A 16,151-nucleotide genomic window follows, 5' to 3' on the forward strand; every position below is an offset into this window, starting at 1 on the left:
CCATCCAGGCCACCCCCGTTATGTACATCATTCCAGCCCCCCCCGTTATGTGCATCCTTTCAGGGCCCCCCCCGTTATTTGCATCCATCCAGGCCCCCCCATTATTTGCATCCTTCCAGGGCGCCCCCTGTTATGTGCATCCATCCAGACCCCCCTCCCCTGTATGTGCATCCATCCAGGCCCCCCCGTTATATGCATCCATCCAGGCCCCCCCGTTATTTGCATCCATCCAAGCCCCCCGTTATGTGCATCCATCCAGGCCCCCCCCTGTTATGTACATCCATCCAGGCCCCCCTTCCCTGTATGGGCATCCATCCAGGCCCCCCTCTCCTGTATGTGCACCCATCCAGATCCCCTTCCCCTGTATGCGCATCCATCCACACCCCCTCCCCTGTATGTGCATCCATCCATACCCCCCCGTTATGTGCATCCATCCAGGCCCCCCGTTATTTGCATCCATCCAGGCTCCTCCCCGTTATTTACATCCATCCAGGCCCCCCCATTATGTGCATCCACCCAGGCCCCCCTTATTTGCATCCATCCAGGCCCCCCGTTATATGCATCCTTCCAGCCCCCCCGTTATGTGCATCCTTTCAGGGCCCCACCGTTATTTGCATCCATCCAGGCCCCCCCGTTATGTGCATCCTTCCATGGCCCCCCCTGTTATGCGCATCCATCCAGACCCCCCTCCCCTGTATGTGAATCCATCCAGACCCCCCCGTTATTTGCATCTATCCAGGCCCCCCCCGTTATTTGCATCCATCCAAGCCCCCCCCCGTTATGTGCACCCCCTCGTTATGTGCATCCATCCAGGCCCCCCCCGTTATGTGCTTCTATCCAGGCCCCCAATTATTTGCATCCAACCAGATGCCCCCGTTATGTGCATCCATCCAGGCCCCCCCATTATGGGCATCCATCCAGGCCCCCCCCCCCGTTATTTGCAGCCATCCAGGCCCCCTCCCTGTTCTGTGCTTTACCGGTACCCCGCCAGGCCAGACCGAGCCTGCACGCACACACACAGGCTCGGTCTGGCCTGGCGGGGTACCGGGGAGTCCCCCGGTGGGCCCTCCCCTTGGCTGTGGGAAGGAGCCAGCCAGAGGAGGAGAAGGGTAAAAAAAAAAAAAAGGGGTGCTGGCCCTTTAAAAGAGCAGGGGCACGCGCACGCAGGTTCATTACCTGCACCGATTTGGCACGCGACTCGATTGGTAGTGGCATGTGTGCGCCTGGCGTATGACGTCAGTTTCATGCGACGGGCGCACACATCCACCGCTGGCCTCTGCTATGTCGGCAGCCATTTTGCAGTGAGCACACCGGCCGCCGACCTGCAGAGGAGGAGGACGCCGCCACTGGAAGCGCAGGCAGGTAAGAGTGAAAGATTTTTTTTGATTCTCTCAATCTCGGGAAGGATGCACATAAAGGGGGGGCCCTGGAAGGATGCACATAACAGGGGGGGCCCTGGAAGGATGCACATAACGGGGGGCCTGGATGGATGCAAATAACGGGGGGGCCTGAAAGGATGCACATAACGAGGGGGCTGAATGGATGCAAATAACGGGGGGGGCCTGGATGGATGCACATAACGGGGGGGAACCTGGATGGATGCACATAATGGGGGCCTAGATGGATGCAAATAACGGGGAGGCCTGGATGGATGCACATAACGGGGGGGCCTGGATGGATGCACATAACGGGGGGCTGGATGGATGCACATAACGGGGGGGGCCTGGATGGGTGCACATAACGGGGGGCCTGGATGGATGCACATAACAGGGGGGCCTGGATGGATGCACATAAAGGGGGGCCTGGATGGGTGCACATAACGAGGGGGGCCTGGATGGGTGCACATAACGGAAGGGGGGCCTGGATGGATGGACATACCAGGGGGGGCCTGGGTGGATGCACATTAAGGGGGGGCCTGGATGGATGCCCATACAGGGGATGGGGGGAGCTGGATGGATGCCCATACGGGGATGGGGGGCTGGATGGATTCCCATACAGGGGATGGGTCGGCTGGATGGATGCCCATACAGGGGGGGCCTAGATGGATGCCAATACAGAGGATTGGGGGGCTGGATGGATGCCCATACAGGGGATGGGGGGGCTGGATGGATGCACATACAGGGGGGGCCTGGATGGATGCCCATACAGGGGGGGCCTGGATGAATGCCCATACAGGGGTTGAGGGAGCCTGGATGGATACCCATACAGGGGGGCCTGGATGAATGCCCATACAGGGGTTGGAGGGGATGGATGGATGCCCATACAGGGGATGGGGGGCTGGATGGATGCACATACAGGGGGGGACCTGGATGGATGCCCAGACAGGGGATGGGGGTCAGGATGGATGCACATATGGGGGGGCCTGGTTGGATGCCCATACAGGGGATGGGGGGCTGGATGGATGCACATACAGGGGGGGGCCTGGATGGATGCCCATACAGGGGATGGGGGGCCTGGATGGATGCCCATACAGGGGATGGGGGGCCTAGATGGATGCCCATACAGGGAGGAGCCTGGAAGGATGCACATACAGGGGATGGGGGGCCCCTGGATGGAAGCACATACAGGGGATGGGGGGCCCTGGAAAGATGCACATACAGGGGATGGGGGGCCCTGGAAGGATGCACATACAGGGGATGGGGGGCCCTGGAAGGATGCACATACAGGGGATGGGGGGCCCTGGAAAGATGCACATACAGGGGATGGGGGGGAGCTGGATGGATGCACATACAGAGGATGGGGGGCCTGGATGGATGCACATACAAGGGATAGGGGGCCTGGATGGATGCACATACAGGGGATGGAGGGCGGCTGGAAGGATGCACATACAGGGGATGGGGGGCCCTGGAAGGATGCACATACAGGGGATGGAGGGGGGCTGGAAGGATGCACATACAGGGGATGGGGGGACCTGGACGGATGCACATACAGGGGAGGGGGGTCTGGATGGAAGCACATACAGGGGAGGGGGGTCTGGATGGGTGCACATACAGGGGAGGGGGCCTGGATGGGTGCAAATACAGGGGAGGGGGGCCTGGATGGATGCACATATAGGGGAGGGGGGAGCCCTGGATGGATGCACATACAGGGGAGAGGGGCCTGGATGCAGGCACATACAGGGGAAGGGGAAGCCCTGGATGGATGCACATACAGGCGGGCCAGAATGGATGATTGTACGGGGGGGCCATGATGGATACACGTACGGGAGAGAGCTAGGATGGATACATATGGGGGCCAGGGGTAGGACAAGGGGCCAGGATGGATACACACATGGGGGAGGGGTAGGACAAGGGGCCAGGATGGATACACACATGGGGGGAGGGGCAGGACAAGGGGCCTGGATGGTGGGTCAGGATGCATATATATGATGGGTGAGGATGCATATATGGAGCGGCTAGGATAGATATATGGGGGAGGGGGCCCAGATGGATATATGGGGGAGGGGCAGGACAAGGGATCAGGATGCATATTTATGGGGGGGCCTGGATGCATATATATGGGGGGCCTGGATGGATATATGGGGGGGTGGCCAGGATGCATATATGGGGGAGGGGGCCAGGATGGATATATGGGGGAGGGACAGGACAAGGGACCAGTATGCATATATATAGGGGATCTGGATGCATATAAATGGCAGGCCAGGATTCATTTATGGGGCAGCCAGGATGGATATATGGGGGGAAGGGACCAGGATGCAGATATATGGGGGCCCAAGATAGATTTATGGGTGAGGGGGCAGGGAAAGGGACCAGGATGCAGATATATGGGGAGGGGCAAGGGTGGATATTTATGGGGGGGAAGGTTGCATATATGTGGGGCCAGGATGGCTATATGGGGGGCAGGACAAGGGACCAGGAAGGATATATGCGGGTCCAGGAGAGATATATGCTGAGGCAAGGCAAGGGACATATGAGGGCCAGTATGTATACCTAGGGAAGCGGGATGGATATCTGGGGGCCAGTCTGGACAAGGGACATAGGGGGTCAAGCTGGGCGAGATTTTTAAATAAAGGGGGCCAAGATGAGGGACTTTATTACTGTTTGGGGGCCATAATGAGGAACATGCTATATTAGTTTATGGTGACAAGTGGGGAACATAATTTCTTCAGGGTCCAATTAGGGACATTATAGCTACTGTAATATAATTTACTTTTTAGGAAACGGTTTTCCACGGAGGGAACAAAAGGGGATCCTGTTACTGTGCAGGGAGGTACTACGTTGCTTTTCTTCTTCATCTGACATAGTGCAGAAGTCAGGGAAAAAGTAAGGAAAATGGTCTGGAATCGATCAGCTATTGATGACTGTGTGTTATTTTTTGCAGAGACGAGTCCTGGCTGGAAGAAGTGACGGTGGTCAGTGCTGGTTGAAGAAAAGCAAACATGAAGGACTCCAACTACAGACATCACTGGTGAGTCAGTGTATTACACGCGCACACACATACACATTATACACTACAGTACATACTGTGTACAGAGCCCCTTTATATAATGTTACTGGTGATCACTGTATTTCCTGCACACTATATGCTATATACAGAGGTCCTGTGTATAATGTCACTGGTGATCACTGTATTACCTGTACACTGTCACTATATACAGATCTCCTGTGTATAATGTAACCAGTGACTACTGTATTACCTGTACACTGACACTATATACAGAGCTCCGGTGTATAATGTCAGCGGTAATCACTGTATTACCTGTACACTATATTCTATATACAGTGGTCCAGTGTATAAAGTCACTGGTGATCACTGTATTACCTGTACACTGACGCTATATACAGAGCTCCTGTGTATAATGTGACTGGCATTACCTGTACACTGATACTATATATAGAGTTCCTTTGTATAATGACAGCAGTGATTACTGCATTACTTGTACACTGACACTATATACAGAGTTCCTGTGTATAATGTCACTGGTGATCCCTGTATTACATGTACACTAACACTGTATACAGATCTCCTGTATACAGTATAATGTCACTGGTATTACCTGTACACTGACACTATATAGAGAGTTCCTGTGTATAATGTCAGCAGTGATTACTGCATTACATGTACACTGACATTATATACAGAGCTCCTGTGTATAATGTTACTGGTGATCACTGTATTACCTGTATGCTGACACTTTATACAGAGGTACTGTGTATAATGTCACTGGTGGTAATAAGTGTTGTTAGTATTGTGGTTTGTATTCGTAATCAGTATTGTAGCATTCGGTCACTATGTGGTGGTAATTTGTGGTCTGGTCACGGTGTGGCAGTATTTCTCCTTGTATGTGGTATTATTTGGTCTCTATATGCTGGTAATCTAATATATAAAGCTCAAAGTGTGTATGTATGTGTGTATGTATGTATGTGTGTGAGTGTGTGTGTATGTGTGTATGTCCGGGATAGGCATCCGCACCGTCGCAGCTACAGCCACAAAATTTGGCACAGTCACACGTCTGGACCCCGAGAGCGTCCTAAGCTATGTTGTGAGGCGAAATTTTAACCCTGCGCGTTCCAATTCACCAAACAATTTTGCCCCGTCTACATACTGGGGGAAAAAGTGTGTGCGTGTCAAGCCCCGCCCCTCATTATGATGTCATAATGCCCCTAATTGCATACTGGGGAAGCAGTGTGTGCATATCAAGCCCCACCCCTCATTATGATGTCACAATGGTTGCCATGGCGATGCTGATGTCATCATAGGTTGCAAGCCCTGCCGCCGCTCATTATGATGTCATAATGGTTGACTATGAGATGGAGGATGTGTGATGGGTATATGGGCACTGGACTATGGGATGGAGGATATGTATGACGGGTATATGGGCTCGGGACTATGGTATGGCGGATGTGTATGACGGGTATATGGGCACTGGACTATGGTATGGACCAGGGTTTCCCAACTCCAGTCCTCAAGGCACACCAACAGATCATGTTTTCAGGATCTCCTTTGTATTGCACAGGTGAAGCAATTATCACCTGAGCAATACTAAGGAAATCCTGAAAACATGATCTGTTGGTGTGCCTTGAGGACTGGAGTTGGGAAACCCTGGTATGGAGGATATGCATGATGGGTATATGGACACGGGACTATGGTATGGAGGATATGTATGACAGGTATATGGGCATGCGACTATGGGATGGAGGATATGTATGATGGGTATATGGGCACGGGACTGTGGGATGGAGGATATGTATGACGAGTATATGGGCACGGGACTATGGGATGGAGGATATGTATGACGAGTATATGGGCACGGGACTATGGGATGGAGGCTATGTATGATGGGTATATGGGCACGGGACTATGGGATGGAGGATGTGTGATGGGTGTATGGGCACTCGACTATGGGATGGAGGATGTATGATGGGTATATGGGCACTTGACTATGGGATGGAGGATATGTATGATGTGTATATGGGCATGGGACTATGGGATGGAGAATATGTATGATGGGTATATGGGCATGGGACTATTGGATGGAGGATGGGTATATGGGCACTCGACTATGGGATGGAGGATATGTATGATGGGTATAAGGGCACGGGCCTATGGGATCGTGGATGTGTGATAGGTATATGGGCACGGGACTATGGGATGGAGGATTATTATAATTTGTTATAACTCACCACAGTTAGTTACTATGCCCGGGCAGCGCCGGGCTCTTCAGCTAGTATGTCATATTATTCGGTCACTATGTGGTGGTAATATGTGGTCTGATCATGGTGTGGTGGCATTTGTCCCTTGTATGTAGTATTATTTGGTCTCCATGTGGTCTGATCATGGTGTTATGGTATTTCTTCCTGTATGTGGTGGTATTGGTCTTGGTATAGTGGATTGTGATGTGTATGGCAGTCATTTGTTCTCTCTGATATTATTTAGGAGAAGATTCTTTATTTCAAATAGAGATTAAATATTGTAACGAATGTAAGCGGCGGCAGAGATGGTGAAGTTCACATTCGTTTTTATTTTTTAAGTGGAACCTCGGGACCACGGTCCGGGGGGCTCCGAAGGGGGCGTGACTAGCGAGCCCCGGGCACCCGTAGTAAAGCCCCTCAGGCAGGACCAGAATGGAATACCCGGAGGACACAGGTGCTACCTCCAGTTAGACCCTGAACACGTGGCAGCTGTCCCAGCGGGACCAAAAGGGATAACAAAAGTTACAGCAGAGTCCGTATTGCGCTGGGTCCTGGATCCGGTAGTTGGTAAGGAGTCGGTTCCAGTGACCTTCACACAGTCCTTGGACTCGGATGGCTGTAGGCAGAATGGGATGGCTTAGGCCCAGATGGGTGCTGATATAACCAGGTAACACAGGATATTGATATGCTGTGGAAACAGAGAGCATTAGACAATGCACAGAGACTGCAGATGCAGGGCAGACAGGTTAGCATGAGAACCGGATGTAGCAATGATAGATACTCATTGCTCCAGCGCTCTCCCTATGGAGGAGAGGCCAGAAATAGCAGCCAGTGCTCTGTCATTAGTTGATTGCATTTTTTGAATAATGCACGCCGCCCCTTTAAGATGGCAAGAGAGCGGGCGGGCGTGCCCTAATAGCCTTAGCTACAGATCTCCTCACAGGTCGCCAGGAGGAGGAGGCAGGAGGGAGGACAGAACACTGAACAGTAGCATGAGAGGCTCTAGGTGAGTGCCCAGAACGGAGAGCAGCAGGCCTGGACGCAGCGCCAGGACGGGGGCCAGGTGTAACAGCGGCAGACCTGGGCGCAGCGCCAGGACGGGGATCGGGTGTAACAGTATCCCCCTCTTTACACCCACTCTTCTTCAAGCCTGCGTAGAACCGTTTAAGGAGAAGAGAAGCCTGGATGTTCTCCCTAGGCTCCCAAGATCTCTCCTCAGGACCAAAACCCTTCCAGTCCACCAGGTAGTAGGTCTTACCCCTTACTTTTTTTATGGCCAGGATATGTTTTACCTCAAAAACATCATCCTCCGAGACAGGGTCAGGAGTGGCACCCGGATCCTTAAAGAAGGGACTCAAAACTACTGGTTTGAGGAGAGAAACATGAAAGGAGTTAGGCACATGTTGGGAAGTGGGCAACTTCAGCTTGTACGAGACTGGATTGATCTGTCTCAAGATCTCAAATGGTCCGATGAACCGGGGACCCAATTTGTAGGATGGCATCTTTAACCGGATGTACTTAGAAGAGAGCCATACCTTGTCTCCGGGATGAAAGATAGGCGCATCCAAACGTCTCTTGTCCGCATGCCTTTTCATACGCTGGGAGGCTTTCTCCAGAGCAGTTTTGGTATCCCTCCAGACCTTTAGAAAAATCTTCGGAGAAAGTATTGGCAGCTGGAACGCCAGATGATCCGGAGGTGGGAAGAGGTATTCCGGGTTGCATTCCAAAGACAATCTGAAAGGGAGACTTTCCAGAAGATTCACTTACTTGATTGTTGTAAGAAAATTCGGCCCAGGACAGTAAGTCTACCCAGTCGTCATGATGGGCGTTGACAAAGTGATGCAGGAATCCAGCCAGGATTTGATTTGTCCTCTCCACTTGTCCATTGAACTGGGGATGGTACGCTGAGGAAAAATCCAGTTCAATTCTTACCAGTTTACAAACTGCTCTCCAGAATCTTGAGGTGAACTGGACTCCTCTGTCGGACACGATGTGGAGAGGGAAACCATGGAGACGGAAGATGTGCCGGATGAACAGGTCCGCCAACTCAGGAGCCGTTGGAAGACCGGGAAGTGGAATGAAGTGAGCCATTTTAGAGAAGCGATCAACCACTACCCACACCACAGAACAGCCAGATGAGATTGGGAGATCTGTGATGAAGTCCATCGCGATATGTTGCCAGGGAGCAGACGGATTTGGAAGAGGCTGAAGTCTACCTGCGGGTAGATGCTTGGCCGTCTTGTTACGAGCACAGGAAGGACAGGCTGTGACGTACTCCAGAATGTCTTAAGCCATGGCAGGCCACCAGTAGTACCGGGAGATGAATTGCAGAGTCTTTCCCTGGCCGGCGTGACCAGCCAACTTGGACAAGTGACCCCATCGAAGGATACGAGTACGCTCAGAAGCTGACACGAAAGTCTTCCCGGGAGGCAGCCGGGCAAGATCTGTAGAAGCGACCGCGACTAACCTTGAGGGTTCAATGATGTGCTGCGGTTCTTCTTCTTGATCAGGAGGTAGAAAGGCTCTGGAAAGTGCGTCTGCTTTGACAATTTTGTCAGCTGGGCGAAAATGAAGAACAAAGTTAAAACAAGCAAAAAACAAAGCCCAGCAGGCTTGACGAGGATTCAGCCTTTGTGCAGTTTGGAGGTAAGCAAGGTTTTTGTGATCGGTGTATACGGCAACCTGATGAAGAGCTCCTTCTAGAAGATGCCTCCACTCCTGCAGAGCCAATTTGATAGCCAACAATTCCCGATCTCCAACAGAATAATTCCTCTCTGCGGAAGAAAAAACCTTGGAAAAAAAACCACAGGAATGCATTCGCCCGGAGGACGATTTCTGGGTTAGTGCAGCTCCCGCACCTACTGAAGAGGCATCAACCTCAAGAAAAAATTGTTCATTGGAGTTAGGATGATGAAGAACAGGTGCGACAGCAAAGGCCTTTTTGAGAGAAACAAAGGCCTCCTCAGCGTCAGGAGACCAATCCTTCGGATTTGTACCTTTCCGGGTTAGAGCTGAGATGTGCACCACTCGGGTGGAGAAGTTAGGAATGAATTGCCTGTAGTAGTTGGCGAAGCCCAGGAATCGCTGTATGGCCTTCAACCCAGACGGACGAGGCCACTTGAGTACAGCCAATAACTTCTCTGGATCCATTTTTAATCCTGTGGAGGAAACAATGTAACCGAGGAAAGGCAAAGAGGATTGCTCAAAAAGGCACTTTTCAAACTTGGCGTACAGTCTGTTCTCCCTGAGCCTCTGTAAGACCAGGCGCAGTAGTCTGCGATGCGAGACCATGTCAGTAGAAAAAATCAGAATGTCATCTAGGTAGAAAACAACACAGGTGTAAAGCAGATCCCTGAAAATGTCATTGACGAACTCTTGGAAAAGAGCGGGAGCATTGCTTAGACCAAATGGCATTACCAGGTACTCGTAGTGACCATCACGGGTGTTGAAGGCTGTTTTTCATTCGTCTCCATCTCTGATTCGGATCAAATTGTAAGCCCCTCTGAGATCCAGCTTGGTGAAGATCCTGTCCCTTGGAGAAGGTCAAACAGTTTTGAAATTAGAGGCAAAGGGTACCTGTTTTTTACCTTGATCTGGTTCAGTCCTCGGTAGTCAATACAGGGCCACAGGGATCCGTCCTTTTTCTTCACGAAGAAGAAGCCTGTTCCTGCCGGTGACGATGATTTTTGGATAAACGCTCTGGCCAAGTTCTCCTGGATGTAGTCCGGCATAGCCTGAATCTCTGCCTGGGAAAGAGGGTAAACTCTCCCACGGGGAGGAGATGTTCCAGGAAGAAGGTCTATTGGACAGTCATATGACCTGTGGGGAGGAAGTTTTTCAGCCTCCTTTTTCCCGAAGACATCCAAGAAGGACCAGTAAGCGGATGGCAATCCTGGCAGGGTAGCAGGTTGGACCGGGGGTGAAGCTGTTTCAGTCTGGGTCAAACAATGGTCCGAGCAGGAATCTCCCCAACGTAGAATTTTGCCTGTTCTCCAATTAAGGACTGGTTCATGTTTCTGAAACCAAGGCAAACCTAGAAGCAAGGGGTGAGACAAACCAGGGTACACATAAAAACGGATTCTTTCAGAATGCATAAGACCTACCCGGAGTTCCACTGGCTCAGTCTGGAACTGGACGGGTTCAGTCAGAGGCTGGCCATCGACAGCGGTTACCCGCAACTGGTTGGAAAGAGCCTGAACTGGTAAGTGGTAGCGATCCACAAGCATCTGCTGGATAAAGCTTCCAACGGCTCCGGAGTCCAACAAACAGAGTCCAGAAAATTTTATTGCTCCGCATGACACAGAGACTGAGATCTGCAACGAAGGAGAGGAATATTCTCTTCCTAGGGTGGCCTCTCCTACCGAGCCTAGGCACAGGAGTTTTCCGACTTCTTTGGACAGGAGCGGATAAGGTGTTCGGAACTACCACAGTACAGACAGTTTCCGTTTTTGCGATACGCCTCCTGGTGGCTGGCCAGACTTACTCGATCTACCTCCATAGCTTCAGGAGAAGAGGATGAGGTAGACGTCTTGGAAGAATTAGAGTCCAGGTGGTAGGACCTCCTGTCACGCTTAATCTACATGGAATGCTCCTGAAAACGCAGGTCAATCCTGGCCGCCAAGGAAATCAGGTCATCCAAGATGGTAGGCCTGTCCCGTCCCGCCAGCTCATCCTTAATTTTTCCAGATAGGCCCTCCCAGAAGGTAGCCAGTAAGGCCTCATTGTTCCAGGATAATTCAGACGAGAGGGTGCGGAATTGAACAGCATACTGAGCCACCGTGAGGGTTCCTTGGCGTAAGCGAAGCAGGGCAGAAGTGGTCGACGTGACCCGGCCAGGTTCAACAAAGGTCCTGCGAAAAGTTTCTAGGAAAGATTGATGATCATTATCCAGCGGGTCTCCTCTCTCCCATAACAGATTCAGCCAGGCGAGAGCCTCTCCTGCTAGATGTGACATAATGAAGCCCACTTTGGCACGGTCAGAAGCAAACATATGCCCCAAGATTTCGAAGTGTAGGGTACACTGATTGAGAAAACCCCGACACTGAGTGAGATCACCATGGAAGCGGGTTGGAGCCGCCAGGCGGGGGCCCTTGCTTGTCATGACAGCAGGTACCTGGGTGTTGCTAGGTGAATCAGGAGCAGCTGGGTTCTGCAGAGAATCCATGCGGGTGGACAGGTTACGTAGATACATCATGATCTTATCCTGTTGATCTCTTAAACGGGTCACCTCTTGGCACATCTCCAATGTCAGAGGCCTCTGGGGTCCAGCGGATTCCATGGCCGGAGCAATCTGTAACAAATGGAAGCGGAGGCAGAGAAGGTGAAGTTTACATTCGTTTTTATTTTTTAAGTGGAACCTCGGGACCACGGTCCGGGGGGCTCCGAAGGGGGCGTGACTAGTGAGCCCCGGGTACACGTAGTAAAGCCCCTCTGGCAGGGCCAGAATGGAATACCCGGAGGACACAGGTGCTACCTCCAGTTAGACCCCGAACACGTGGCAGCTGTCCCAGCGGGATCAAAAAGGATAACAAAAGTTACAGCAGAGTCCATAATGCGCTGGGTCCTGGATCCGGTAGTTGGTAAGGAGTCGGTTCCAGTGACCTTCACACAGTCCTTGGACTCGGATGGCTGTAGGCGGAATGGGATGGCTTAGGCCCAGATGGTTGCTGATATAACCAGGTAACACAGGATACTGATATGCTGTGGAAACAGAGAGCATTAGACAATGCACAGAGACTGCAGATGCAGCGCAGACAGGTTAGCATGAGAACCGGATGTAGCAATGATAGATACTCGTTCCTCCAGCGCTCTCCCTATGGAGGAGAGGCCAGAAATAGCAGCCAGTGCGCTGCCATTGGTTGATTACATTTTTTTGAATAATGCACGCTGCCCCTTTAAGAAGGCAAGAGAGCGGGCGGGTGTGCCCTAATAGCCTTAGCTATAGATCTCCTCACAGGGCACCAGGAGGAGGAGGCAGGAGGGAGGACAGAACGCTGAGCAGCAGCATGTGAGGCTCGAGGTGAGTGCCCAGAATGGAGAGCAGCGGCAGGCCTGGGCGCAGCGCCAGGACGGGGGCCAGGTGTAACAGCGGCAGACCTTGGCACAGCGCCAGGATGGGGACCGGGTGTAACAAATACATTGTACAAAGCGGCAGAGATGCACATACAGGGGATTTCCTGTGGAAAAAAGTAATCATCTCTCCACAGGATAAGTGATAGCGTATTGATTGGTGGCGGTCTGACTACTTGGACCCATTCAGCAAAATGTGGAACTTTTTATCCCCATTAGACTGGAGTGGCATGTCCGACTTGACCACTGATCCATTCTTTCCCTCAGTGGCTCCACTTGTTTTTTTTCTAGACGCTCCAAAGAGAATGAATGGAGCTTCGGTCTGATATCCCACCTGCCGCTCCATTTTAAAAAGGGGATAAGTGTCCTGACAACACACACACACACACACACACACACACAATAATGAAAAGCTTCCATTGTGGTTGTCCTTTCTTGTCTCTTGCTCACTGACAACTAACCTTAGAACTAAAATTAAAACCAGGAAGTCTCTATTACTCCTTCCCAAATATGGACCTGCCTGCAGTTAACCCTATCATCCCTGACTTACAGGACCTGCTGCCTCCAGGAGGATAAAACATCTCCTAAAATACAATTTGCACACAATGCAACAACATGGATCTTCAGAGAAGTGTTATGTTATCTTCTCCACCTTTACAATAGTGATTTTTTTGGGCATTGTTTTAAATTCTGCAAAGAACAGGGATGTACTATCCATACTTAGCACGGGACCCCATCTCCTCCCCTTATCATCATGATTTCATTGGTATCTGCATCCTTAGGACATGGATACCTTTGAAAAGAATGGTGGATCAGGGAGACGATGGCTCTGTGATCCACCATTTAGCCTGCACATGTGAGTCTGAGCCTCAGTACACACACTGTAGTCTCAGCCGTGCGAAAGTCACAGTATGTACAATGCGCAAACTGGAGCAGCACCGGGCGAACAGGGCGAAGTGAGTAGTGATTTTTGGTGGTTTCTTAAATGTCAGTAGTTGTGGTGGCCGATCATACTGAATGGGAATCTGGTGGAGGCAAAACAATGTGAATGGGGACTACTGGGTGCCAGCATACTGAATGTGGGGGGTGGAAGCCATCATAAGGAGTGGGGGTCTGATGGGGCCAGTGATACTTAACCCCTTCCCGACCCATGATGCCTACGTATGCCTACTTGGGGGTTATGCCCAAATGACCCATGACGCCCCCGTAGGCGTTATGATATAAATCGCGTTCCTGCGGGTCGGGTGACTGGGGTCACTGAAATGTCACCCGACCCGCAGGTGCAAAAGGAGGATCTACGAAATATTAATGTCACTTTTATCTTGAGGTGCCCTTACTTTTGCATCGGTCAAATTTTGTTTAAATGCAGATTGCACATTTTCTGTTAGTACAATAAACCTCATTTGAATCCAAAAATATAACTGAGTCCATCAGTTATTAGATATATGAAACTGAAATAGCTGTTGCAAAAACCAAAATCGTTATAAAGAAAAAAGGTTAACATTAATAGGGGTGCCCAAACTTTAACATATGACTGTATTTCACCAATGAAACTTGGTGAAATATTACAATCCAGCAATGGCTGATGCTGTAATAGCATCAGCCATTGGCTGGACCTAGGTTACCTCTGTGTAACCTCCCCCAGATCTGATTGGAGCTAGCGTCCATGTGACGCTAACCCTCCAATCAGATGTGGAGGAGCGGTGTCAAAGAATGGCTGCCCTCGCTCTTCACCCTTATCCCGTTCGTGCAAGGTGAAGAGCGAGGTGCTGCATGCTGCCCTGACACCCAACAGGCCCCTGCTTGCTGCTGCCACCACCAATCGCCTCCCCCCAGCCCTGTGATCACCCTTTGCTGCTGCCCCCTCATGCTCCTCCGCGCCTGACAGCCCCCTCATGCTCCCCCACGCCTGACAGCCCCCTCATGCTCCCTCACGCCTGACAGCCTCCTCGTGCTCCCCTGCGCCTGACAGCCTCCTCGTGCTCCCCTGCGCCTGACAGCCTCCTCATGCTCCCCTGCGCCTGACAGCCTCCACGTGATCTCCCGTGCCTGACAGCCTCCTCGTGCTCCCCTGCACCTGACAGCCCCCATGCAGTAGAAAGATTCACCAAACACTCGCACATACATACACGCACACACATACTATAATAAACTTTATCTTTTTATACACACGCACTCACGCCCCACACACACAATGTCCCGCTCGTCCCGCTCATCCCAGTCTCAAAAGGTGAACTCAGCTGAGGAAGCATGTGCCTTTATTGCCTCCGAAGCTGATAGTGAGGACGACGACCCCACCTTTCTCAAGATGTCACAGGATGAGGAATCGTTCGGAGACCGGGGGAGAAGACCCACAGCCGAATGTGAGTAACCTCCAACCTAGTGCTAGTCACACCCAACCTAGCACTAGTGCCTGATCCAGTGACCTGGGTCCGCTGGCACAGGAGAGGAACATTGATGGAAAGCCTGACTCTCTCCATAAGAAGGAAGGATTAGTATGGAACGTAAGGAGAGGAGGACTAAGGATTAGGGTTAGAGTAGAACCCTTCCCAAGTTCACAGTGCAAGGCCGGGGTCCGGTCCCCGAGGTTGTATGGATACTAATGGTCCTGCGACAGACACCGGAGGAATAGAAGTTGTCACCACTTTATTCCCACACAAGACTTGGGGGCACAACAGCAACGAGAGTGAGCCAGGACTTAGTAGCAAGGAGTCCCCGAAGCAGGCTACAGCTGTCTGCCGTACAAGTAGAGTTCATAGGAACATCTGACAGGAGGAACTCCAGTGTAAGTCAGTACTGTGAGTACTTCATTACAAGTGCTAGAAAGGAGATGTTCAGAAAAGGCACATATGTTGGCGGAGTGTTGGAACGGAGTACTTCACCTTGCCTGGAGGTTAACTGGGCTCCTGACCTGGAGGACACGGCACAGATGCGGGCACCTGTATGCACCACAGTCTGTGAGAAAAGCTTTGGAACTACATGCCCTGGTGTCCTCCACTTATTCCTGCGCCAACAGACTCAGCACTGCTACATCGCTGTGCCTGACACCGCACCATTACGCTCTCCTCACTAGCTCTCCATCTACACTGCCCTGGGACTACAGCCTGTGAGAATCATGTGGGAATAGTGGATGAGGGCAGGTATATCTCGTCCAGATTCCTTTCCTATGTGGCCTAGTCTGGTCAGTATCGCACCTGCTTGCTAATGAATAATGGGAGGTGGATATAAAAGGATGCCAGGTGGTTGTGTGAGTGTCTCAGCCTGGGAACACAGATAACCTGTCTGTGTGAGAGACACACATGAGTGGAAGCAGTGCCCACTGCAACTGTGGTTTGGCTGGACGGGAGAAGCCCGCCAGTTGGTAGTTAGGTTGTCCATTGTTTAGTTAGTGCCGGACAGGCAAGGATTTGTTTTATGTTTTATTTCCTTTTTGCATTGCTTTCACCGTTA

At 51.5% G+C, this 16,151-nt stretch overlaps 1 long non-coding RNA gene across 2 annotated transcripts in view; it reads left to right on the forward strand.

The window, feature by feature from the left end:
* The first annotated feature begins 1,200 nt into the window (after positions 1–1,200).
* Positions 1,201–16,151, forward strand: part of LOC141088620 (uncharacterized) — a 451,115-nt gene continuing 436,164 nt past the window's right edge. For both annotated transcript variants that reach the window (XR_012231995.1, XR_012231994.1), the window contains exons 1-2: positions 1,201–1,362; positions 4,321–4,407. This is a non-coding gene — a long non-coding RNA (uncharacterized lncRNA). The remainder of the gene's footprint in view (positions 1,363–4,320; positions 4,408–16,151) is intronic.

The sequence above is a fragment of the Dendrobates tinctorius genome, unplaced genomic scaffold (genome assembly GCF_039654945.1).
Source record: "Dendrobates tinctorius isolate UK_male_01 unplaced genomic scaffold, ASM3965494v1 ptg000039l, whole genome shotgun sequence".
Taxonomy (NCBI): Eukaryota; Metazoa; Chordata; class Amphibia; order Anura; family Dendrobatidae; genus Dendrobates; species Dendrobates tinctorius.